Source organism: Rhinopithecus roxellana, chromosome 11 (assembly GCF_007565055.1).
Source record: "Rhinopithecus roxellana isolate Shanxi Qingling chromosome 11, ASM756505v1, whole genome shotgun sequence".
In the NCBI taxonomy this organism is placed as follows: Eukaryota; Metazoa; Chordata; class Mammalia; order Primates; family Cercopithecidae; genus Rhinopithecus; species Rhinopithecus roxellana.
Window position 1 is genome coordinate 4,642,532 of NC_044559.1, and position 25,379 is coordinate 4,667,910.

Genomic DNA, 25,379 nt, shown 5'->3' on the forward strand with positions numbered 1-25,379 from the left:
ACTCTCTCAGCCCCAAGCACCCTTGCCTGGGATCTTTGCCTGGCTGGCTCCTCATCTTTTCAATCTCAGCTGGATTGTCACCTCTTCAGAGAGAATTTATTTTTCATGGAAGTTTACAACACTATACAAAGTAGCAAGAATTGTGCCATGAACTTGAAGAAGCCATCACCTACTTTCAATCATTCTTAACCTGCCCCCACCTGCTTTCCTTGGTACCCTTACCACAGAGTATTTTGAAGCAAATCCCTGGCCTTGCATCATTTCATGATCCTCTAGACCAGAAATTGTGGCTCCACAAGAGAGGAGAAGTCACGCATAATGAGGTGACTGTCCCTTCCCTCTGGTCCCCTCACCTCCTCTGGTCATGGACATCACAGCACGTTGCACTCTCTGTCATCTGTTTTGTCCTGTTTTTTATTTTGTTTTCTGTGTCCCATGCAATCCCTAAAGGTGAGTCCTTGAGAGCAGGGACTCTGCCTGCCTGTTCCTGTTACACAGCAGAGCGCTGCACAGGGCCTGGGTGTGGCAGGTGCTTGCAGGGGTCTATGCAATAGGAAGGGAGAGCCCACATGCCAGTCCTGGGCCACAGGGTCAGCCCTGCATGCTGAGGACACACATGGGGAGGAACAGTGGACAGACAGGTGCGTTGACATTCTTCTCATGTCATTTTCTTTTAGATGAAAAGCCAACCAGTATCGACAATAATTCCATGAATTGCCCTGGGCCAAAACTAGAAAAACCTGGAGAGTAAGTGTCCCTGGCAGGAGGCCCTAGAGGGTAAGAGACTAGGGAGTCAGGGTTGGGCACCATGAGGTGTACAGAATGTGGATCCCCCCGCCCCCGCTGCTGGGGCAGCACATGTCTGTGGCTGGGCAAAGAGCAGCCTCCTCCCGACATCCGTTGTTGGTGGCCCCAAAAGTATTCAGGGATCCGCAGTGTCCTAGGGTCTGTGAGGAGGGCAGCGTGCAGGAGATGATTGCCCGAGGAATGGTACCTTTGCTCCAGGTTGCCTCTCAGAGTTAAGCCAACAGACTCTGTAAATACAGAAGAGCCAGGATGGTGACACCAAGCAATGGTCCCTGGTCATTTAGGACACGGTCACAATGGCATGAGACCCCATGCAGGGCCCCTCACTGCCTGACCCACTTACCCTGTGGTCATCATTGCTGAGTTGACCTGCAAGTGTTTGGGGAATGACCTCTCATGACCCATGCTGTCCACTGGCCAAGGGCAAGAACTGCATCTCTCCAGGCTGGCTCTCGCCATCTGCGTTTTCTGTGCTTTAGGGAGTACTTTATTGAAGTCAGCTTGAACAACGGCAAAACATTCTTCAAGAGCAATGTCAGCGTCACCAGCACCACATGTGTGAGTACCAGGATGGGGCTGCAAACACGTATGAGGACTGTCCAGAGCCTCCTCCCTGGGGAGGACAGAAAGGGCAGGCAGTTCCCAGGCAGTCCCAGCAAGTAGTGTGTGCAGCAGGCACCTGAGGCTGCTCCAACCAGGCTTCCAGATGGTGCAGGTGGGTGAGGCTGGGAGGCTGTCTGCCAGGAGCCAGAGTCCAGCACCTCTAGGCCAGGACCTCAGGCCCAGGAGCTCTGAAGGATTCCACGCACTGCCGTCAGGGTGTGTGTGTGCCACTGAACTGGTGCCCCAGCTGCTGATCTGGTCCTGAACCTGCTCATGACCCTGGCCCCCAAGCCTGCCTGGTGGTCACTTGCTGTCATTTCCTAGATGCCTTCAGCCCCCTTTCTGCCTCTCCTCCTTGCTCAAGCCTCTGAGATGTCCCTCTCTGCTCCCTCGCCAAGCCCTGCAGTATGTCCCCTCCTGCTGGCTGAAGGGAAGGCTCTCAGGCACTCGGACCTGGGCTCAGCTCCAAGAAGCCCCTGGGAATGGAGGTGCTGTGCCCCAGCTGCCTGCTCCTCAGAGCTCCATGTCTTTGGGCAGCTTGGCCCAGGGCCGCATAGGCAGGAGGATGTGCTGGAGGGACGGGCGGGAGGCCAGAGCCCACTCCACTGCCTTGTATCCAGTCTCACTTGTGAGGACACACCAGTGTTGACAGCCCTCCCTCTGGGTCTCCCCTTGCGTCTCCCTGCACATCCAGCATGGATCTGCAGGCTGAATGCATGCATTCCCCATCAGGAATCTACCCACTGATGGCCCGACTGTGACAGGCACATCAGGAGCAGCCCGGGGGCTCCCACCTGGCCAGTAGCCTTCATGCTCAACTTCAGTGGTTCCTCTCCTTCAGACAGCTGGGTTCCCAGCACAGGCCCCCTCTCCTCCCTTCCCCTCCCCTCCTCTCACCTCCCTTCCCCTTCCCTCCCCTTCTCTCCACTCCCCTCCCCTCCCCTCTCCAGCCTTCTCTTAAGTAGAGCTCTGGATCTGGGGAAGGCCTGAGCAGCCTGCGTTCCCATGGATGCCGCCCAAGGTTCCTTTACTGTGAAGAACACCCAGAGAAGTGTTCCCGTTGCTTACACCCCATGTGGCCCTGGTTCTGAGCCAGGACTTTGTCTGAGCTCTCTAAATCTCACAAGTGCCCCCAGGGAGGGCGGCTCATTCCCTTTGCACAGGTGTGGAGGCTGAGGCTCAGAGCGGTGCGTGGATGTGCCCACAGTGCAGAGCCTGAAGTGGGGAGAGAGGCTGTTGGAGAGGGACCTGGGTCTCCTGCCCCTGCTTCTGTGCCTGCACCTCCACCCTCACCTGTCTTTATACCGGTAGATTTTGTGGTCCTCACAGAACCTGTGCTGCAGGTGAGGTGTGCAGTGAAGGTTCATCAGACCACAGAAGCTTCCAGGACTTTCTTGTCAGGGCTCTGGGGCAGAGACTTTCAGCAGGACCAGAGAAAGGGTCTGTAGCTCTCTGTAGCCCAGCCCTGGCCGCTGGCCCCACTGTGGCACCCAGATGTGGGGCCAGCTAGGGAGAGCAAGGAGTGGGCAGATGGCTGCCAAGTGGTGGGCACCGGGAAGAGGCCACCCAGGCCCTCCCAGGCCTGGCATTCCTCTGTCTCTTAGGCGTGGTTCATGGTGCTCTCTTTCTCCACTAGGGCATTTTCAGCAACTGGCTCTATTTTTTGCTGCCTCTGCTGCTTGTGCCACTGCTGCTGTGTTGTGTCTGGTGGCTATGCCACAAGAAGGCAAGTGCTCCCTGCCTGCCCAGCCCTGGGGCCCAGGCACAGGCCCGCACTCTGAGGGACTCTAACATGTGACTGCCCCGTGATCCCACCTGTGGGAAGTTTCCCTCAGCTCCCAGCTCATCACATGAGCCCGGGGAGTGGCAGACTGGTCCACACGTTCCCAGGGCCTAGCAAGCCTGGGCTTCTGCAGGGCCTCCTGCCCCAGGCTGGCCACAGAGAGCTGGCCGGGGATGCCCTGGACAAGGGGGTGAGGTCTGCCCTGGCTCCTAAAGAAAAGTGACACCAGAACCCCTGAAACCAGGGCTGCCTCAACAATCCGGACTTCTGGAAGTCTCAGATGGACAGGGCCAGGAGGCGGCCTCTGTGTGGAGGGAGGAAGACAGGGTCCCCCATGAAGTCCTGATGGCCCAAATGGAGGACGGTGCTGTAACCCCTAGCTGTCTGTGCCTTGAGGAACCAGCGTGGATCTCGGCACATGTGTGGTGCCTTCCCCATTCCTTCATCTGTCTTTACTGAGCTCCGGCTTCCCCTGGGCCCCATGCTGGGCTGGGGAGGGACAGAAATGAAGCAGCCACCGTTCCCCACAGGCAGCTCACAGTCCTGTCCTGTCAGGGCTGAGGGTGAAATGTCCACCCCACAGGAGTGGGAAGGGCTCCCTGTAAGGCAGAGCAGGACCCAGAAGCAGAGACGGAGCCTGGGGCAGGGAGGGTGGAAGGGGTGCTGGGACCTGGGGTTGGCAGACCCAGCTCCGAGAGCTGCAGAGGACAGAGCAGAGGGAGGAGAGGACAGAGCTCAGCCCAGGGAATACGCAGGGCTCATGTCTGCATAGGGAGCCACAAGGGGAGGAAGCCGGAAACTCAGCCATGAGGCTGGGAGGTCAGGGAGGGCTCGTGGGGACAGACAGGCTCTCCCTGAGGAAGGGAAGTGGGGCGGGCGCTGTCTTCTCCATGTGGCTGTGGGCAGAGAAGGACACTTGTAGGGGCCGGGCCTCTCTAGGGACCTGGTTCCTGGCCTGGCTGACCCCTAGGAACCCCACAGTGGCGGTACAGGGGTTCCCCTTGGGTAAGATTGGAAGCTGAGGCCCGGGAGGAGGAGCCTGCCGGGTACAACTTCACAGGCTCAGGGTGGCCAGAGTGACACCCCAAAGGCAGTGCTCTCTCCTGGTGCTCCAGACCAGGGTTCCAGCTATGTGTAGGGCCAAGGCAGAGCCCGCCCACCCCCATCCAGCCTGCGTTTGTCTCTTTTGAACATTCTAGACTGTCAAGGAGCCACCACCTGTGCAGAAGCCAGAAAAGGTAAGTCGCAGTTCTGGTCCCAATATTGTCACATCCCAAGGAGCCCACTGACCTTCACCAAGAGTGCCATGAAGCCTGCGCCCCATGACCTCCACCTGCCTGGGCAGAGAAGAAGGTGACAGAGGGGCAGAATGGAGCCTGAGAAGATGGGGAACTCACAGTGATGTCCCCAACACACCCTTCCTGCTCCCTACACCCCTTAACATAAGCCTTGTCACCAATTCACAGCCTGGGGTGGCCAGTTTCAGCAACTGTTATGATCTGTCCTGAATGAATGGGTCTCTTCTGTCAATGCCCCAAGGACCTTTTGTAAGATGCTAAGGATGGAGGCACTCTGGAAAAGAAGCCCCACGTTTCAGGGACCTGGCCCTGTCCCCAGGCTCCAGAGGCGGCTCTGGCTCCGTTTGGCCTCTCTGGATCCATGTCTCCTGGCAGGGACAAGGGGCTGCCTGGAGTTAGCCTCTCGGGACTGCAGGGCTGAGGGATGGGGGAGTCCTGGCGGGCACTGAGCTGGGAGGGACACCAGCCCAGTGAGCATAGGGGCCATGAGTCTGGGAGCAGGTTGTGGCTCACCTGGGTCAGGGATCCACCCCAGGAGCCATGGGCAGTGATAAGTAATTGAGGCAGGAGGCCCTGGGCCTGGGATGGGGTGGGAACAGGCCTCCCTGGCCAAGGGTGGCCTCTGCGGTGCTGCAGAGTAGGCTCGGGGAGGCTGCATCTGCAACCAGGTGGTTGCGGACAGTCACCTGCAAATGCTGGGACCATTGCACAGCCTCCAGAGCAGTCCTCTTTCAACAAGGGCGGCCACAGGGGAACCAAGGGGATGGAGTCGAAGTCATTGGCATTTACAAGAAGAGCATTGTCTGCCAACTAGGAGGAGTTTGCGTGTTTCTCATGTAAAGGACCCTCCCCTGTGGTGTGGGTTTCTCTCTGGTCCTTTCATTCCCCAGACACACATCTGGGAGTGGCCAGCACTGTGCCCCGCCAGCACTGTCAGCAGACAGTTTTTCTTTTTTTAGGAGCCAGAGCAGGAGAAACCACGACCTCCACCACCACCATCACCACCACTGCCTCTGCCTCCACCACCTCCGCCCCCACCTCCACCCCCGGCTCCTGTAAACACCTGCCCCACTGTGATTGTTTGTCGCTGTGCATGCCAAGGAGTGTGCGGGATGAGAGGAATAGAGGTGAGAAGGGCACAGTGGAGAAGGGCTGTGACCCCAGGCTGGGACTGCAGGAGGAGGGGGCAGCTGGGTCCCACTGCAGAGGCCTGGGCCCTGGAGGAAGGCAGGCTCTATGGGGGCGGGACTTTGGTCACTTGATGTCAAGAGCAGCCAGATGCCCACCTCACCCTCATGCCCCAGTGGCAGGCATATATGAGGGCTCCTGTCCCCTGCACCACCAGGTCTGTCCCTGCACATTGAACTCCCTCTCTAGAAGGATCCATGTTTCTGAACAGTGGCAACTTTTGATGTCTGATCAGTCCCTGGTTCCCACAGGGGTGCCTCAGCTCTGGCAGTGGCCTCGGCTTTAAACCACCTGCCTGCAGGTGCATGGGTCAAGGAACCTGAGTCACAAAAGGTCATGTAGATCAGAAAAAAAAATAGAAATGACCAGTCCTGACACATGTTCTCACCACCATGAACACTCCAAGGATGCCGGGGCACCTGCCAGCCCGGGCAGTAGGATCTTCAGGCAGTGAGGAAAAGCTGTCCCTGAGTGGGCTTGTCGCCTGCTGAGATGGGCTGACAGGCACTGCAGGGAGGGGAGGAGGTGGAGACCCGAAAGCGCCCTCACAAGACACCTGTGCAGGAGCTCGAGCCCCGGAGCCAACACAACAGCCACTCTCCCTGAGGAAACCTCCTTCATGGGCAGGTACAGGGCCCATCTTGCTGAGGGGAACCCAGCCAGGCAGCAGCAGGGGCCCTGCACAGGGGTAGAGAGGGCGCCTGGGTGGCTGGTGTTGAGGGAGAAGGACCCCGGCATTCCTGCCTAGCTCTGCCCCTCTCCCCCTTGGTCCTGGCTCTATCTGTGGTCAGATCTCTTGCTTCCTTCTGGGAGTGTCAGGCTCCTCTGCAGCCTCAGTGGGCATCTGGGGAAGCCAGACCTGTCTCTCCCCGGAGTGTGGGGCACAGAGAAGCCGAAACACAACCTCCAGGGAGAGGAAATCACCTGCCAGCGGCCTGCAGTGCCTTGCAACACACGGCCCTCATCCCATCCCCACCAGGGCCCAGAAAGGCCTGACTGCAGCACCAAGTGGCCATGGGGCTGCCTACCGTGGGTCCTGGGCTGTTTTCTGGCCTGTTTTTTCTCTGCCTTCCTCTTCTCTCTTCCCTGGTGTCAGGTACCTACTCCCTGAGCGGGGCATGGTCCTCTCACCTGCCTTCCCCTTGTGTGCTCCCAGCAGCAAGACTCCTCCCTTCCATGAGCTCCTGCCCAGGCCCCATACCCAACTCATGCTCCCCTTCAGGACCTCTGCTCGGAACCACAGGCTCCTCCTGTCTTTGAACTTTTTGTCTGAATCTGCCCCTGTCGTTTTCTCTTCCTTCAGCAAAATGCTGTTTTGTTCTAGATTCCAAAACTCTCTGTGGCCACAGTGACCACGTCCCCAATACACAAGGCTGCCAGGCCCCTCCCCCAAGGGGAGATGAAAGCTTTGTCTAGGTGTGTTCCTGGGGACAGAGCCGTGGGTGGCTGGGGAGTCCTGATGCCTTCTGGAGGTAGTGTCCAGCCTGCATGGCTTCCTCGTGGCCACGTTGCTTTTCAGGGCAATCTGGATATCTTCCGTGACCTCTCTCACTGAAGCTGCCGCCAGGTGCCATGGATGTGGTGTCAGCGCAGGGACCAGGTGAGCTGGGGTGCAGGGACACACTTGATGGACAGAAGGCCACTGCTTTCCCCTGACCACTGTCCTCTGGGATTGTGGCTCAGAGAGCCATGTCAGGCATCTGCCAAAGAGGACGGCACAAGACACACAGAAACGGTGGCCATGGGCATCCCAGCAAGTTTCGGGACATGGGACCCAAGCACTTCCTTTGTTCATCACCTGGGGCCAGGAGTGCTGGCTAGGATGGCTGACAGGGTTGTTGGGCAACACTGACTGGTTCTAACAGGCAATAAGGATTCCTTCCTTGGGTCATTGCCTTGGGACCATGGGGAGGAAAATATTGTCAAGATTTTCTCTTTGTAACTTATTATGAATGAGGACTATTAATTATTAATGAGGCCTCAGTGATGTACAGAGTCCTCCCATGGGCCATTTGCTAGCCTAGGCCACGCTTTCACTGTTTTCATTCTCCCAGTAACTGTACCTACATGGTGTTATTATCCAGTTTACTGAAGGGGACGGAAATGCTGAGAGATTAAGTGGCACATCCCTGCTCCTAAAGCCCGCGAGTGATAGGGCCGGATATGCACTGGGCCTGGTTCCTGCCCTTACTCTGCACTGCTCTCCTTTTGGATCAGCACCAAGGGGTTTCTCTGCTCAGGCTCCAGGACCCTGGTGAGCCCTGCTCCTGGCTCGGCCTGGGGCTCATCTGCCTGTGCCTCCCACAGTCCAGCCCTTTGCACCTGGAAGATGATCTCATCCCCAGGGTTTATAGAGGGACCTGCACTGGCCAGACCTCCTGCATCAGGCCAGCACAGGCTCTCAGTGGCCAGGTGGCTGCACACTGAGAAGGCCTTGCAGGCTGCAAGCCTCTGGACACTGCTAATGAGAAACGGGCCAGGAGCCCCTGGGAGGCGTGCTGACACCTGGCAGGGCATCGCCGGTGTCAGAGGCATGCATGGCTCCTCCCGCCACTGGGCTCCTGGCTCTGTGCCTCTGCACAGGGCTCTCAATCCCAGCCACACTTGCACAGAAGCCCATTTTCCATCCGAGGTCCCGTGAGGCCTCTCTACACTGCCACAGTCCAGTTCCAGTCACACAGCACTAGTCCAGCCTTATGCACTGAACAGGTAAGACACTTAGGCAGGATGGATAGAGCTTGATGGCTGAGTGTGAAAACAGGCACCTCAAGCAGAGGGAAGGCAAGAGATGGGAGGGTGGGCATGGGAAAGGGCCAGAAATGGCCTTCCTGTCCAGTGTGGTGAGACAGGGGATGGAGCAAGTGTCTGAAATTGTCTCATTCCCGAGGGCAGCTCTTTGAAGCTAAGGTTTAGGGGTGTGGTGGTGGGGGACAGAGTAATTGCATCACAGAGGGCACTTACCACTGCTCAGGGCTCTGCCAGGCTGCCACTGTCATCATGTGAAGTCCTCCTTGCAATTCTTGGAAAAGGAGAGACAATCCCTGTTTTACCAATGGCAAAATAGAGGCCCAGAGTGGCCCAGAGAGTTGCCTAAGGCCACCCAGATAGTAAGTGGCTGCCTCCAGTGCTATCAGAAATCAACCCCATATCTGTCCCTAACCCAGGGAGGCCCATAGCTATGCCTTGTGGACCTGGGCTCCTTCTAGCTTCTCTGCCACAACCTAATTAAACCTTGTCCTTCCCAACTGTAGTCCTGAACACCTGACTGAGTGTCTTGTAAGATTTCTGTCGGGTACCCAAGAATTCAGACAATCTGGCAGGAGTTCCCGGTTCTCCTCTTTAAGCCTTAGGTGTGCTGGCCCCAGGGTCTAACGTGAGTCATGCACTAAAGAGGATGCGTACCCCTGAGACCTGCAGCCCGTTTCAGAGCCACAGGGTCGGCCTGTAAGCCTAGTCCTGAGTGTACAGAGCCAGACACCAGCCAGGGTGCTGGCGAGCTCAGCAGCTTCCTGCTTGGAGACACTAGGAATGTGACCTTCCTGCCTGAGCCAGGGGTCCCTCAGTGAGAAGGAGCCCTGAGGCTGGAGGAGAGAGAGTGCATCTCAGGGAGAAACCGCTGGAGACCAGACTTGGGTGGTTGGCTCGGCCCCAGCCAGGCAGCCCAACTGCAACTGCAGGGCTGTGGAGGCATCAGTGAGATGTCTCCTGCCCAGAATGGGCGTAGGCTGTCTAGGTCTCTTCATGGCAGAGTGAAGAGGCCACCTGTGTGCTGCACACCCCTCTTCCAGGATCTCCCCTCAGACAGAGACTCACTCAGGCCCTCAGCAGTGTGGGGGATCCTGACAGAACCAGTGCATGCCTCTTTCTCCGTCCATGTCCCGGCCTTGTGGGGAGGCTATTTCCAAACTCTTCTTCCTGACTTGGCATTGTGGGCTGACCTGGGGGTGTGATGAGCTCTGGACATTGATGAGTCTGTTCAACTGGAGTGTGCTGTTGAATTTAGAGGAGCTGCTGCCTTTTAAAACCTTGTTTAGTTGCTGGTTTCGGCAAACCCAAACATTTTTGCATTTCAGCACATAATAATGCAGGAAATTATCAAAGGCTCAGTTTACCAAAAACCTCAACATTTTTGTGGCAAAAGCAGTCAGTCTTGTTTACTTTCAATTTTTGTTTTAAATTGAGTGTGTCTCCCTGCTCCACCACCTTCAAGTTCCCTGAATAAATTTTTTGATAGTGTCCTCTTCCAGGCCATCCCCACTACACACTCATACAAAATGAAGCAGCAAGACTCTGAGGCTCTTGAGTCAAACTCTACCTCCCATCCATGCTGACGATTCTCCTTCACCTTATCCTGTGGATGCTCATTATGTTAATGGGAAACAGTATTGCTAGATCCATCAGGAAAGTCACGCTAATAATGTGAAACCTTACCCTCTGTCACCAAATGTGGTGGCCACAATGATATAACAGCCTTTCCAGTGAGTTTAATTCATGTGCGCACCACAGCAGGAAGCCCTTTAGAAACTGGATCTCATTTCATTCTCACAATACCCAGGAAGACTCATAGCTGCCATTCATACCCAATCTTAAGGTGCGCAGACACAATTGCAAGTACATTCCACAAACTAACATATGCCATAACTCTATTGTAGGGAGGAAGCTAGAAGCCCTACAAAGTTAGGTAACCTACCCAGGGTCACACAGCCAGGAAGCAATAGGACCAGCATCCAAAAGCCTGGCTCCAGGTCCTTACTATGTGCATGGCCACCTCTCTGTCCTGCAAGGTAGTCACTACTGTCTGCATTTCACAGCTGTGGACACTGAGGCTCTGATGTTTAGTGATAGGCTCAACGTGGCAGGATCATTGAGTGGTAGAGCCGGGCTATGAACTGACCCGAGGGGAGGCTCATGCCTGAGTCAGGTTCCACCCCATGTCCTGCTGTCAGTGATCTATGGAAACACCTGCAACTGCATCTCTCTCTTCAGTGCAAAATGTCACACAGCAGGTCCTCAAATAACGTTTCATTCAACGTCATCTGAACACTGAGTGAGAAATGATGATGCTGATAAGAAAAAAATCCATTCCCGGCTGTCGTCAATGTCTGTGTGGAGTTTGCATGTTGTTCCCATGGCTGCAGGGAATTTTTCTGGGTACTTCAGTTTCCGCTTACATCCCACAGATGTGCACATCAGGTGGATTGACGTGTCTCTATGGGCTCAGTGTGAGTGTGTGGGTGTGTGAGTGCATGTGCAAGGACATGACATCCTGTCCAGGGTTAGTTCCCACCTTGCACCCTGAGCTGATGGGACAGGCTCCAGCCTCCTGCGACCCTAAGCTAGAATAACTGAGTATATAATTGTGTTATTTGCTTTTATTAACTTTTCTTAAGGGTATGTATAGCTCACATTTATGTCAATGTTTAATATTAGAAGCATTTTGGTTTTAATTTTGAAGTTTGATGATGTCTTCATGACTAGATATATGCCACAGGACCTTAAATTACTAGTATCAATTAATCTATGATCCAGTTGGTTTTCTTGTACCCTGTTTCATTGGAAGTCATGATTTCCAAGAAACTATCAACAACTTCTAATGAGGATTTACTGAAATTTACACATGATACATTTGTGAATATTAATATCTTGATTTCACACTGTCACTTGCAGACCTCCTTCTAAATTTGTACTCACGTTTGCTGGGAGAGTTGTTCTGGGTAACAATTGGAGCTTAATGCAGACGGGCCTTAGGATGCATTCATGACCATGGAGCTCCTGAGTTCTCTTCCTGATCATGTGCCCATGGAGGGCGCTAGACCAAGGGACAGGCATGGCAAAGCCAGGCTGGCTGTGGCCTCCAACTGTCTGGGAATCCCAGCTTGCAGTCGTTCTTGAAGCCAGTACTTTTTGGGAAAGTTTCAGATCATAACTTTGGTAGTGCAATTATAGCAAGCTTTCCTTCGACTCCTCAGCACCACCCCTCCACACCTCCACCCCAACACACACACACACACACGCACACACACACACGCACACACATTTCTGTAACATAATCAGGAAATCCAAAGAATGAGCCAAAACTTCAAAGCACTGGGAATTAAGGTTTCTGATTGTTTGCCAATCACTTCAGGAAATGTCCCTTCACCTTAGAGTGGTTGAGCTGATGTGAGAAGTGATCAGTTGCTGGCTTAGATATCTGCCATCAGTAGAGAGGCAGTGAGGAAGGAGACCCTCTCAAACTCCAGGAACCTCGTCACCACCTTACACTTACCCCACGGATTCAGGGGGCAGCCACCTGGATGTCTCCTCTACTGTGAGGCACCCCAACCCTGCTCGTCTCCATCTGTGCAAGTGCAGACCCATACCTTACCGCTCCCTGTATCTCCTGGGATAGGCTGGGGCAGAGGAGAGGAGGTAGCCTCAGTGTTAGTGCCCTGGGTCCTGCTCTGGAGGAAATCAAGGGGATCCCTCAGCAGTGGGTAAACACTAGGTCTGGAATTATTGCGGTTAAGTTTTTACTGAAATGTTTTGCAATAAATAAGTAGAAACAAAGGAGGTGGAAATAAACATGAAAGATTCCTTTCTCTTTACAATAGCAATAAAAAACAAAATACCCATATATAAGTGTAACACAAATGTGCTGACCATGATGAAAAGAAACCATAAAACCTTACTTATTGGTACAAGACAAATTTGAAAATATAAAAATCTAGAGCACAATGTCAACTTTCCTCAGAGGAATTCATGAGCTTAATATGTTATTTTAGTGAAAATTGTAATGAAACATTTTTAGGGAATTTTATCAAAATGACAAGCTCACTTGAAAAAAATAGACAGTTAAGAATCATTAAGGAATTTTTAATACAGAAAAGCAGTGAGAGAAGATTTGCCTTATCCAATGTTAAACATTAAGCTCCAAAAATTAAAATAATGAAAAACGGCCGGGCACGGTGGCTCAAGCCTGTAATCCCAGCACTTTAGGAGGCGGAGGCGGGCGGATCACGAGGTCAGGAGATCGAGACCATCCTGGCTAACACGGTGAAACCCCGTCTCTACTAAAAATACAAAAAATTAGCCGGGCGTGGTGGCGGGTGCCTATGGTCCCAGCTACTCGGGAGGCTGAGGCAGGAGAATGGCGTGAACCCAGGAGGCAGAGGTTGCAGTGAGCCGAGATTGCGCCGCTGCACTCCAGCCTGGGCGACAGAGCAAGACTCCGTCTGAAAACACCAAACAAAACAAAAATAATGAAAAACAAGAGGCTGATAAAATAGTGGGCCCGAATCAAGCAAACACTCCCTGGAATAAATAGAGTGTGTGACTGTGGTGGTAGCCCCTGGTACTGACAGCGTGTATGCAGGTGAGCTCAAATGCACTTATGGATGTTTAAGGATTGTTTGACACATGTCAAAAGAAAAACGTCAGACAAATTAAATGCAACAGAGTTTAGTTGAGCAGAAAAAAACAAAACATGATTCCAAATAGGGCAGCCCCCAGAGTCAGGACAGACTCAGAGAGGTTCCAGGGCTACCACAGGGTCAAATAAGATTTCTGAACAGAGAAGAGAAAACGACGTAGAGAAAACGGAACCGAGGTACGGAAACGGCGGACTTGGCGACAGCTCTGTGTGTCCTCCTCATTTGAACAGTTGGCTGCTGTGAGTGGCTGAAGTGTGGCTGCTGTGAATGGCCGAGGCTCAGCTCCTATTATAGAAGCACACTCCACAGTTGGGTTTTCAGTTTTTTATGTACTGAGTTAGGTTGTGGTTCATATGTGAGGACTCAAATATGTGAGTATGGAGGCTTTCTCAGGCCAAATTTTAGTTTTATTTAACGATTTCAATCTTTTGAGAGGCCTCTTAATTTGGAGAGGTTGACCAAAACTTTGGGCATTGATGCCACTCTCTGTCACCATCATAAATGAGTTATTTGATCTCAGCATGGAATTCACAAGTCACAACATCATGCCAGTTCAATACTTTTGTCTGCTGTTGCTGACTTAGTGGAAGTGAGACCACTTACGCTCAATGAATGGTTGCATACAAAACATCGAAGGTTTCAGAGGGTACAGTAGACCACAGGGACTATTAGGATGACTACAAAGAGGATGATATCCAAAGACCAAAGTGAACTCCTTAGCAATATTTCTTATGAAGCAAACTGTCCCAAATCAATCAAGTCACGGTTCAGGCAGTATAGGCAGCTCAACAGTATTTCAGTCGATTGGTCATAGTCTTTGTTCAGGGTGTACAGGCCATAATTCACTGTAAAATGGCCTGATTTATAGAAGTATTCAACTTTGTTGTTAGCCTGGTAACACAAGCATGGTAGCCTGGAACGTCAGTAGAATAAATATAAAGATTAGAAAACCCAAGTTTGTCATCCACCATTCAGGATGCCTGCAAATCAACTGTCAGTTGCTCCCATGAACACATTATGTGCTCCTTTCTCTTGAGAGATTTTCTTAATGTATTTGGTGGCAGAGTCCAAGAAAACAGTAATACCAGCCACCTTGTAAATTAAACTTTCTGTAGTAACAAGATCAGAGAAGAGATAGGTACAACATTCACTTGTGTTTAGTACCAAACACAAGCCCTCAACTGTAGCAAAGAGAAGATCTGAAGCTGCATGATGTTCCATGTGAATGCATATGTCATCTATCTTTTGGATTATGACTTTTACCCATGGTTCACATCTGGCTATTTGATATGGCTAACTCCTGCCTTTCAAATACCTTCCCATGGAAGTTCCCATGATAGCTCCTGTGATCAGAAGCAAAAACAGTCAATAACTGAAGTTAGCACCAACTTTGAAGCAGACAAAGAGGAGATAGTTTCTACTGAGGAAAGATTTCAATTGGTTTCCTGGGGCCTCACTCTTGCTGGTAGTATATGAAATTTAGAGCTAATCATTAAATTGGGGAAATTCTTAAATTTTGTAGCCAGGCAGACCTCCCAGGGGTTCAGCAGAATGGAATAAGCAGCTTCTCTGCTGACTCAATATAGGCCCTTAGGGATTGGAAGAGTGGGCCATTTAGTTGTCTTTGAGCAAGGGTTTGTTAAATTTGTTCACCCACGGCCAGGTGCGGTGGCTCACTCCTGTAATCCCAGCACTTTGGGAGGCCGAGGTGGGCAGATTGCTTGAGGCCAGGAGTTCAAGACCAGCCTGGCCAACATGGCAAAACTCCATCTCTACTAAAAATACAAAAATCAGCTGGGTGTGGTGGCACATGCCTGTAATTCCAGCTTCTTGGGAGATTGAGGCATGAGAATTGCTTGAACCCAGGAGGTTGTAGTGAACCAAGATCATGCCACTGAACTCCAGCATGGGGTACAGAGGGAGACTTTGTCTCAAAAAAAAATTGTTTTCCCATTAGTCTGCATAAAAGGAAGTTCACTTTTTTGTACTTCCCTTATAATAGTTGTAAAGGTATATAACCACATTTAGTTTTTAAAAAGTACCCTACTGAATTTAATCTGGTGACATTATACAAGTAATTACTTGTACCCACACAGGTAATTTCTAGGTCTTGAGGGACTAGTGCCTGGAAGCCAAATATACTTTTTGCAGGTATTACTTGAATAGGTTTTCTATATTTGGTAACAATCAGGTTATTAATTGGAAATGTTAGAGTGTTGTTTCTAGCAAGTGCAGAAAAGCAAGTAGCAGTGATGTTTAGTGTATCAAGGATAACTTTCCACTCTTCCTTTGGAGTTTCAGGGTGATTCTCTTTGGGAACATAGAGCGACACTGGCATTAATGGAATTGTTTCTTCATTTTTTTGGTTTTAGCCCACAAACCCAATTGCTCGGGTTTTATGCTAGAGCAGAAGCTTGAGCTAAAGCCATCCACTGATTATGGTCCCATGAATTTTCTTGTAGAGAAGAGGAAAGGATTAGGACAGCAGGAAATGAGGGGGAAAGACAAAAGCTTAAGGTTTCCATGATGTCAGAGAAATCTTAATTTATGATCTTTGAAAAGTTGTCCATTTCTAGGATGTTGTCTGCTTCTGGGGAGAAATTTCTCTCATCAGGTTTACCTTAAATTCTTCAAGAGATATACAGTCCCAAGGGTTTGAAGGGGCCTTTCTGAGTTGTGAAATGTGGACCCGAGGTCCAAGTCCCTGAAGCCTCACTGCAGTGTGGGTGGTGACAAGGACTTGTTATGGTCCCTTCAAATGAGGTTCAAAGCAATTTTCCTCTGACGTCATTTCCAGAAGACCCAAGCTACAGATTCCAGACCATGAAGAGTTTGATTATCCTCAGTCAGTGCGCCATAAAAAGCTTCCTTTACCTGGTGAGAATACACTTTGACATAATGCATTAAAGCCTTCCAACTTCAGGCGTATCAGAGTTTAGGAGAGTGGAAGAGGCATGCGGTTCTGTTCCTAGGGGCATATGTCTTCCAGTGACTATTTCATAAGGTATCAACTTATGTTTTCCAGCAGGAGCATATCTGATTATCATCAAAGCCAATGACAGTACCTTTGGCCAAGGCAACCCAATTGACTCAGTTAACTTTGTCAGTTTGAGTTTTAAGATGTCATTTGTTCTTTCAACTTTTCCAGAAGACAGAGGGCTAAGGACAATGATAGTGCCATCATGTCCATAATATCTTATTTAAGTGCTTTATAATTTGCCCAGTAAAATGAGTTTCCTTATTGCTGGAGATTTCTCCAGTGAGTCGCCAGAAGGAAACACATTTTCTGATATTTTCTTGTCTATTGTCATTTGCATCAGCTTTCCCACATAGGAAAGCCTTTACTTAACCAGAAAACATACAAACTGCTACAAGGACATACTGATACCCTGTTGAGGTTGGCAACTGAATGAAGTCCATCTGTAAGTGTTCAAAAGGCGGGCAGATCACCAGGTCAAGAGTCTGGCCAATATGGTGAAACCCCGTCTCTATTAAAAATATAAAAAATTAGCCAGGTGTGATGGCATGTACCTGTATTTCCAGCTACTTGGGAGGCTGAGGCAGGAGAATCACTTGAACCTGGGAGGCAGAGGTTGCAGTGAGCCAAGATCGTGCCACTGCACTCCAGTCGGGGTGACAGAGTGAGACTCCGTCTCGAAAAAAAAAAAATTCCCATCAAGTGGTGAAAATATACTACCTAAAGTTTTTATTGTTTTCCCAGGATTATGAGTTTGACAAACCAAACATTGATTATAAGCCATTTTAGCAATTCTGGAACAGTCATCCCACTAATATTTCTTCATAACGTGGATTCTGTTCCAGGACGTGTTGTGGAATGCAGAGCTTTTAATAATAGAAGCCTCAAAGACTCAGGAAGGGCCAAGCAGCCAGCTGAGCCCTCTGTGAGTCTATGCTTAACATTGAATTTACATCCTTTAGATACCAAATTTATTTTTCCAAATCAAGTGCACTGCAGTGTTTATTGAGTAGGTCATCATGAGGGAATTGACTTGGACCAATCTTACGGAGTTAATTTAAATTGTATATCCTAACCGTTTCAGCACTAGCTGATTTGGCATAAATATCTTCTAGAGCATTCCTTTTATTTTCAGGTTCAGTTTTACAGGTATGAGCTTGAATCTTAATAATGGCCATCTCTTACCATCTCACACCAGTTAGAATGGTAATCATTGAAAACTCAGGAAACAACAGGTGTTGGAGAGGATGTGGAGAAATAGGAACACTTTTACACTGTTGGTGGGATTGTAAACTAGTTCAACCATTATGGAAAACAGTATGGCGATTCCTCAAGGATCTAGAACTAGATGTACCATATGACCCAGCCATCCCACTACTGGGTATATACCCAAAGGATTATAAATCATGGTGCTATAAAGACACATGCACACGTATGTTTATTGCGGCACTATTCACAATAGCAAAGACTTGGAATCAACCCAAATGTCCATCTGTGACAGACTGGATTAAGAAAATGTGGCACATATACACCATGGAATACTATGCAGCCATAAAAAAGGATGAGTTTGCGTCCTTTGTAGGGACATGGATGCAGCTGGAAACCATCATTCTTAGCAAACTATCACAAGAACAGAAAACCAAACACCGCATGTTCTCACTCATAGGTGGGAACTGAACAATGAGATCACTTGGACTCAGGAAGGGGAACATCACACACCGGGGCCTATCATGGGGAGGGGGGATGGGGGAGGGATTGCACTGGGAGTTACACCTGATATAAATGATGAATTGATGGGTGCTGACGAGTTGATGGGTGCAGCACACCAACATGGCACAAGTATACATATGTAACAAACCTGCACATTATGCACATGTACCCTAGAACTTAAAGTATAATAAAAAAATAAAAGAAAAGAAAAAATAATAATGGCCATCTCTGATGGTAACCAGGTGGCAGAAAGGAGTTTATCTACTTGGAGTCCGTTTTTTTAATGGAGATCCCACTAGAAGTAAGAAACCCTTGTTGTTTCCATAACATGCCAAAATTGTGTACTACTCCAAAAGTATGTCTTTTATTTGTCTAAATATTTACTGATTTGTCCTTAGCTATAGGACAGACTTGGGTGAGAGCAAAAAGCCTGTGGGTTGAGCTGACTTCAGTTGAGGAAGAGTTCCCTCCTCTATTAGCTCATTTTGGGTGGTAATGGCATATCCTGCCTGATATTTTCTTTTGAGTTTTTGGCATAGGACCTATGAACAAAAAAATAATAACTCAGGATTAGCTGATGTACTGTCTCGTAAATCAACACAAGAGGCCACTACTTCCAATACTGCACTTACACAATGTGGTCATCACCAGAGTCAGGTGGAGTTAATACAATAGCAGGGTTAAGTAGATTGCAGCATTTTAGATGGAGATTAGAAGACAGGAGGAAGAATTTCATAAGATGCTAGCTGGCTTGCTGGAAAATGCTGTGTTTGGTTGAAATTTAATAGACTTTTCACAGCATGTTGAACTTGTGAATTGAGTTCATTCCCTAAAACCAGCTCAGATGAAGCTTTCAACTTGGCTGCTGCTACTACTGCTTTTAAATGATTCGAATATGCCCTAACTACTGGGTTTATCTGCAGGCTGGAATATGCAGTGGGCCTATGTTTCCCCCAAGTTCTTGAGTAGGAACTTCCAATACCTGATTGTTGTGTTCATGAACAACCAAGGTAAAAAGTTTAGCGTAGTCTGGAAGTCCTGAAGCTGGAGGCTGTCATAAGGCCTTAGTTAAAAGCCTGGACTGTCTTTCCAAGGTAAAGATTCCCATACAGCATTTCTAGTGAGCTAAAACAATGGTGAGGCGATTCAGGGAAAATTTGGAAACCAGGATCCTCAATGTCCTGTGAGTCCAAGAAAACCTCTTAAATGTCTTTCGGTTCCAGGCCGAGGAAAACGTTGAATAGTTTTTAATTCTCCCAGGCGAGAGGGAAATCCCTTCAGCAGTCAAGTCATGTCCCAAATAGTGAACTTTTTCTCTTGAAAATTGAAGTTTTTCCATCAAGGCCTTGTGACCTTTATGTGTGAGTTGCTATAAAAGGTAAATTGAGTCAATTTCAGAGCACTGTTGAGCGGGAGAGCATAACAGGTCATCTACATACTGAGTAACAGTAGAATGTCCAGAAGACTGTAGGGTTATTAAGTACTGAGGCAATGCCTGGGAAAAATAGAAAAGGCCGGGTGTACTGCTGATTTTTCCGAGTGAAAGCAAATAAATGTTGACTCTCTTTATGAACTGGAATGCTAAAGAAGGTTGAATGGAGGTCTATTACCATGAACCACTTTAAGTCAGTGGGTACATTAGATAATAAAGTATTCAAATTTGGGACTATGGGAAATCTTGGTATTATAATTGTATTAATTAACTATAGATCTTGAACAAATCTTCAATCTCATTCATTTGGTTTTTTAACTGGAAGGATGGAAGTGTTAACAAAGACTGATACGTGGAACTCTAAATCCTAACTTAGTTAAGTCTCCTACAATTGTGAGAGCCCTTTAATTTCATTAGGTTTTAGTGTATATTGCAGTAATTTAAGGGAAGGCTTAGAATGACCAGTTTGGACCTTTATAGACTCCACACTTTTCATTCTTTCTCTATCATTTGAGGTAGAGACCCATAAATATTCCGGGGTTTTAGAAAGGTGTTTCGTTATGGGCCTGAGTTTTGATCTTATCGATTTGCCTGTAGAGAGCACAACCATTCTGGTTCAGGAGAGTCAAGAATCTCTACAATTGCTTCTCCCTCTGAGGAGAATTTTATGTGCCCTTTCAACTTTGAAAGTCCTGCCCTGGCAAGTTTACTGGATCACTATTACGTAGTAGAAAGGTACATTTTCCTGCAAATAGCCCCAAGTTGATTAGACGGGTTCAGATACAGAAGCCTCTTTAACTTGATTTGAAGCCCTTACCACAGAGATGACCTTTTCACTCCAAGAGATTTGTTGGCTTATTAAAGTAGGGTTTATGCTGGATAAGGCGACCCTGGTGTACACCAGCATTGCACAGGATTCCCAGTTTAAGTCTTATTTTTCTATGTTTATTTAAAGGTATTTTGGGGAGCAGTTTACCAGAGAATCCCTGAGCCTTGTCTATTTTTATTATCCTGAGCGTTAAAATCTCTTGGGTCCCCTCTAGTGGTGAACCAGTTCAGCCTAAAGGGAGGAGGCTTGGTGGTGGACTGAGACAAAAGTCGACAATCTCCTTTCCCAGTGTCCTGGGTGTTTGCGATTAAGTCATCCACCTTGGGGGAAGGAATTCCTTATTCTGGACCTCTTACTTGTGATTTAAAATAAAAATGGGAAGGACCCTTTGGTCCTGGTCCCGGTAACTGTTGTAATTGGAGAGGCATAAGATCGTTAGCCTTTTGGGTTTTTTCTTGCTCTAGAGTCTTCTCAAAATGTTCAGCTAAGGCCACCAATTCAGTCATGTCTGTAACTTTCCATCCTGGCTTATGTGTTTTAATTGAACTGCCAAGTTCAGGACGGAGTTCATTTATAAATACAGCAGTTAATGCCATTCCAGTCCCTGAAGGAAATACTCTGTGCTATATTTTGAGCACAAAATGTTTCAGAAACAGTGTTTCTAACAAGTTCTGTAATCTGAAACTGGTTCCTCCTGCTTTAGTCTGCAGGGTTGGATGATGCACCAATCAATTTTTTCTGGAATGATCTTAGATCCTGAATGTAAAATGTTTTCAGCATTTTTTCTAGCTCATTTTACCCCTTCTCAAGCAGGGGTTTTCGGGGTTCTTTAATATCCTCCTCAGGTCCACCCCATTCTGCTGCTGCCATCCATTTCTTATCTTCTCCAGGCCCCAATATTATGTGAATGAATTGGTTAAGGTCAGGGAGCCATTCTAAATTCCTCAGTAAACCCTTGAGGCTTCATCCTTGGGTTAGGGAAGTCCTTCACAGTGGCTCAAAGCTCAGTTTTAGGCCATGGAGTAAAGGTGTTTATCGCAGGAAGACCTGGCTGATCAGAAGGTCTTTCTTTGTAAGGCATGGGGGTGTTTTTTTTCTTTTTTTTCATCTTCATGGTAAAAGGGTAACTTATTAAAAATGTTAGTGGACTCATAGTATGTGAGTAGAGATGGATAAAAAGAAGGAATAGCTGTGAGTAGAGATGAATAAAAGGAAGGAACAGGGGCTGGGCAGGGTGACTCACCCCTGCCCTCACCCAGCACTGTTGTCAGGGTTGATGGAAGGCAGGGAGAAATGAGTGGACAGCAGTTAGCAGGCCCCTGGAGCCCCACAGCTGGCACTTCCCCCTCCCACAAAGATGAACAGAGGCAGCCCCTCACAGCATCACCACAGGTCCCCCAGGCTAGGTGGGCAGTGCCGGGAGGAGGGGCCACCTCCTTCTGGGAGTGGCATTATCCTTTCTGGTTCCGCCATGCCTTCTAACCATGCCAGAAGAGGGTGTGAGCACAATGACCTTGGCTGCCCCCAGGGATTGCTCAGAGGAAGAATGGTTGGGGGTGGGGCCTGAGTAAACAGAGGAGAGCACTGAGCAGACACCAAGATCTTGCCTGGGCCTTATAGTCGAGTGGTGCCCAGGAGGAGTGTGATGGGGTTTCGAGCCCCCATGACAAAGCCACCTCTGTGAGGCCTGGACTGTGGCCCAGCACTGATGAAGTGACCTGTGCTCTGGGTCCAGTCAGCTTGTGGTCAGGAGGGCAGTGGTGGGTGCAATACAGTGCTGAACCTTCTTGAGCCCCAAGGAAAGGTGGAGAAATCATCTGTGTGCCTCCAGGCAGAGGTCTGGGCCAAGCCCATAGACTCTCTGGTTGCTCTTGCTCTGGGTTCGGCCTTGAGCTTTGTGTGTGACCTGGGGCAGGCAGGGTGAGGGTGCTGTTATGCGAAGGGACCCCAACTCTGTGCTGCAAGGAGAGAGAGAGGCTGGAGAAAGAGAAAGAGGCTCAGCTCTAGTGCTCTGGGGCTTTGGGACCAGGGTGCTCCCCTTCGAGGAAGGCAGCTTGTCAGAGGCAGCATCAGAGCTGAGGCTGAGGCTCAGGATGGCTGGGCTTAGATGTGCAACATGGAGGGGTAAGGAGCAGAGCCCTCAAGGCAGAGGAGCGAGGGAGGGTGCCAGGGCACAGCCAGCTCTTCTAGTAGCTGGGATTTGATTGCCTGAAGGCAGGGTGTGGAGACCCCAGGAGCCTGGCAGGGGAAGGTCTGGCGTGCAGGCTGGGTGGAGGGACTGGATCCTGCCAGCAGTGCAGACCATCCCTGAAGGATGTGAGCTGGAAGGGAAGATGGTCCTGGGAGGACTAGATTTGGGGATGGGCGGAGCCAGGGAGAGCAGGCTAACACACTTGGACTGTACTAAGAAGGAAGCCTGAATCCCTGAACAGGTGGCAGGAGCTCAATCGGGCACGGAGGAGGGTGGACAGGCAGCTGCAGACACAGGTGGCTCAGGACAGGGTCTGAGGGGGCACAAGGGGAAAGTGAGCATCATCCTGGATGGGGACTAGCAGGGCAGGGGCAGGAGAGGGCAGGTCCCAGGACAGGGCCTAGAGGGGAGAAGGGCCCCTGTCAGTAAGAGAGAGACCATCTCTTTAAGGGAATCCAGCATTTGAGGCACTTGTCACTCACATGCCCAAGGGGAGGCTTTATGCATGAATGACAGGTTCAAGCAAGCTCAAAGTCTGCACGCTCTGGGGAACACCTGTGAGGAATGGAGGGTTTCCTGGGGACCATCAGGCTGAGACTGGCCTGGCAAGGGACCCCTGGGATTCCAGACAGCCTGGGAAGGGTGGCCTTGAGTGGAGAAGGAGCTGAGCAGGCCCCACGCCAGGGAAACCACAGGCGTTGATGGGCTGCTGCTCCTGCCGTGGTCTGTGGGTATCGTCAGCGCCACATCACAGATGGGGAGGTGGAGGCGAAGTGGCGTATGCCCACCGGCATCCTGGGAGCCTGCTGCAGCCCTCCAGCCACAGATGCGGAAGGGGATGCAGTTACAGTCCTCATGCATGCAGAGCAGGGACAGGTACATCTAGAGGGACAGGGCAATTCCCACAACAGGCTCAGCCTTCTGCCAGCACATGACCAGAAAGACCAAGCAGGGTGGTCACTTTAGCTGTGAGCAAGGGTAATGAGCTTCCTGGAGGAGGCCACTCGGGAGCTGAGTCTGAAAAGGTGAGCGGGGCCCGGCGCGGTGGCTCAAGCCTGTAATCCCAGCACTTTGGGAGGCCGAGACGGGCAGATCACGAGGTCAGGAGATCGAAACCATCCTGGCTAACACGGTGAAACCCCGTCTCTACTAAAAATACAAAAAACTAGCCGGGCGAGGTGGCGGGCACCTGTAGTCCCAGCTACTCGGGAGGCTGAGGCAGGAGAATGGCGTGAACCCGGGAGGCGGAGCTGGCAGTGAGCTGTGATCTGGCCACTGCACTCCAGCCTGGGTGACAGAGCGAGACTCCGTCTCAAAAAAAAAAAAAAAAAAAAAAAAAGAAAGGGTGAGCGGCAGTTCACTGGGCAGACAACATTAGGAAGAACATTCCAGAAACAGAAGACAGCCTATACAAATTGAGAAATGGGAGAGCTGAGGGGCTCTGAGAAAGATTGTTATCTGTTTGCCTGCCTGCTAAGCCCCAAGAGAACAGCGTTGGGGAAACCTAACAATTCTCCTTGAAAAGGCCAGGCTTTCAATTTGCTTTCATGCTTATAAGATAGCTTCTGGAGCTCCAGGCATCACACTCATACTCCAGGCAGGAAGAAGAAGGAAAAAGGGAAAGCAGCCTTCTTTAAAGCAATGCCCAACAATTCCTGTTTATACTCCATTGCCAGAATGCATTCACATGGCCATGTTGCTCAGCAAGGGAGACTAGGAAAAGGTCATTTTATAGCTGAGCACATTGCCTCTCTTTTTTTTTTTTTTTAATTTTAAGTTCTGGGATACATGTGCAGATGTGCAGGTTTGTTACATAGGTGAATATGTGCCATGGTGGTTTGTTGCGCACATTGCCTCTCTTAACAAAATCAGGTCTCGTTAGTAAGGAAGACAGGAAGAATGGACTTGGGGTGACCAATCCGTGTTTGGTATTGCTGGGCCCATTTGAGAGATGGGAAAGTCATTCCCAAGAGGTTGAGTGACTTGCCTGAGGTCAGAGGCTAGATTGAACCCCAGTCCCTTTGACCTTACTTAGAGTAACCCTGAGGGCTTTTTAGAAAGGCCCAGATCAAGTCTTCAGACAGGCTTGCCCCGATCATTGGCCTAAGAAGCCAGCAGAAAGGCATCGCAGACGAACCCAGACAATCTCTGTGTGGCTTGCAGCTGTGTGGGTGGTGGGTTGGCTGCACTGGTGTGCGCCCAGGATGAAAGCAAAGCAACTGCTTCTGCAAGACAGAATTAGCTGTTCCTACGGGTCTGGATCATCCTCTTTCCAAACCAAGGGAACGGTGTAGCTGCTGCCTTCTCAGCTCATCACCCACCCAAGGGTCCCTGGAGCCAGCCTTGAGGGCTGTGGTGAGCGCTCATCCCTTCCACATGCTCACTAGAGCCTTCTGGGCCATGCTGGGGCACAGAGGTTAATTGGGACCTCCTCCTAGCTGCCAGGGGGAAGCAAACAATTTTAACCGAGGGCTGAGGGAGTCCAGAGTCAGAGATCCAGGGCTGCCTGGAGAGGCAGAGGGGACTTTTAACGCTAGAGCCAAGTCTGGAAGGAGGAGTCCAGACTGGAGGCAGCACCCAGGGGAGAGAGGAGGAGCTCAGCAAGGCCCACTTTGTGGGTCCTGATAGGTCCTGGCCCCACCCCTTGAGCCAGGCAGCCGCAGCCTTCTGAGCACAATTCCAATGCCATTACAGCGAGCTTTTCTCTCTTCTCTTCCCTACAGGGGAGGTACCTCAGCTTAGCTCTTGCACAGTCCCAATACGCACAGGCTCCCTGCTGCCCAAGGATCTGCTTTCCACACAGCCAGGAGTGCCTTTCCCTACCACAGGCTCCCTGCTGCCCAAGGATGTGCCTGAGACACAACCAACACAGCAGGAAGTGCCTTGCCCTCAAACAGGCTCCCTGCAGCCCTAGGATCTGCCTGAGACACAGCCTGGAGTACTTTTCCCAAGCACAGACTCTGTGCAGCCCAAAGAGCTGCCTTCAACCCGGCCGGCAGTGCCTCCCCGTCACCTGCTCCTCCAGGTGCCACCTCTTGCCTGCTAGGTGCTCGAGGCCTCCCTCCAGGATCCTGCCGCTGTTGTCCCCACTGCTCAGGCACACTGCAGAACCCCCTCTGTCACTCCCTCCCTCGGAGCCCAACTTTTAA

The 25,379-nt window shown here is 50.2% G+C and overlaps 1 pseudogene; it reads left to right on the forward strand.

Annotated features, from left to right (window-relative positions):
* Positions 1-2,419: 2,419 nt before the first annotated feature.
* Positions 2,420-25,379, forward strand: LOC115900337 (annotated as a pseudogene).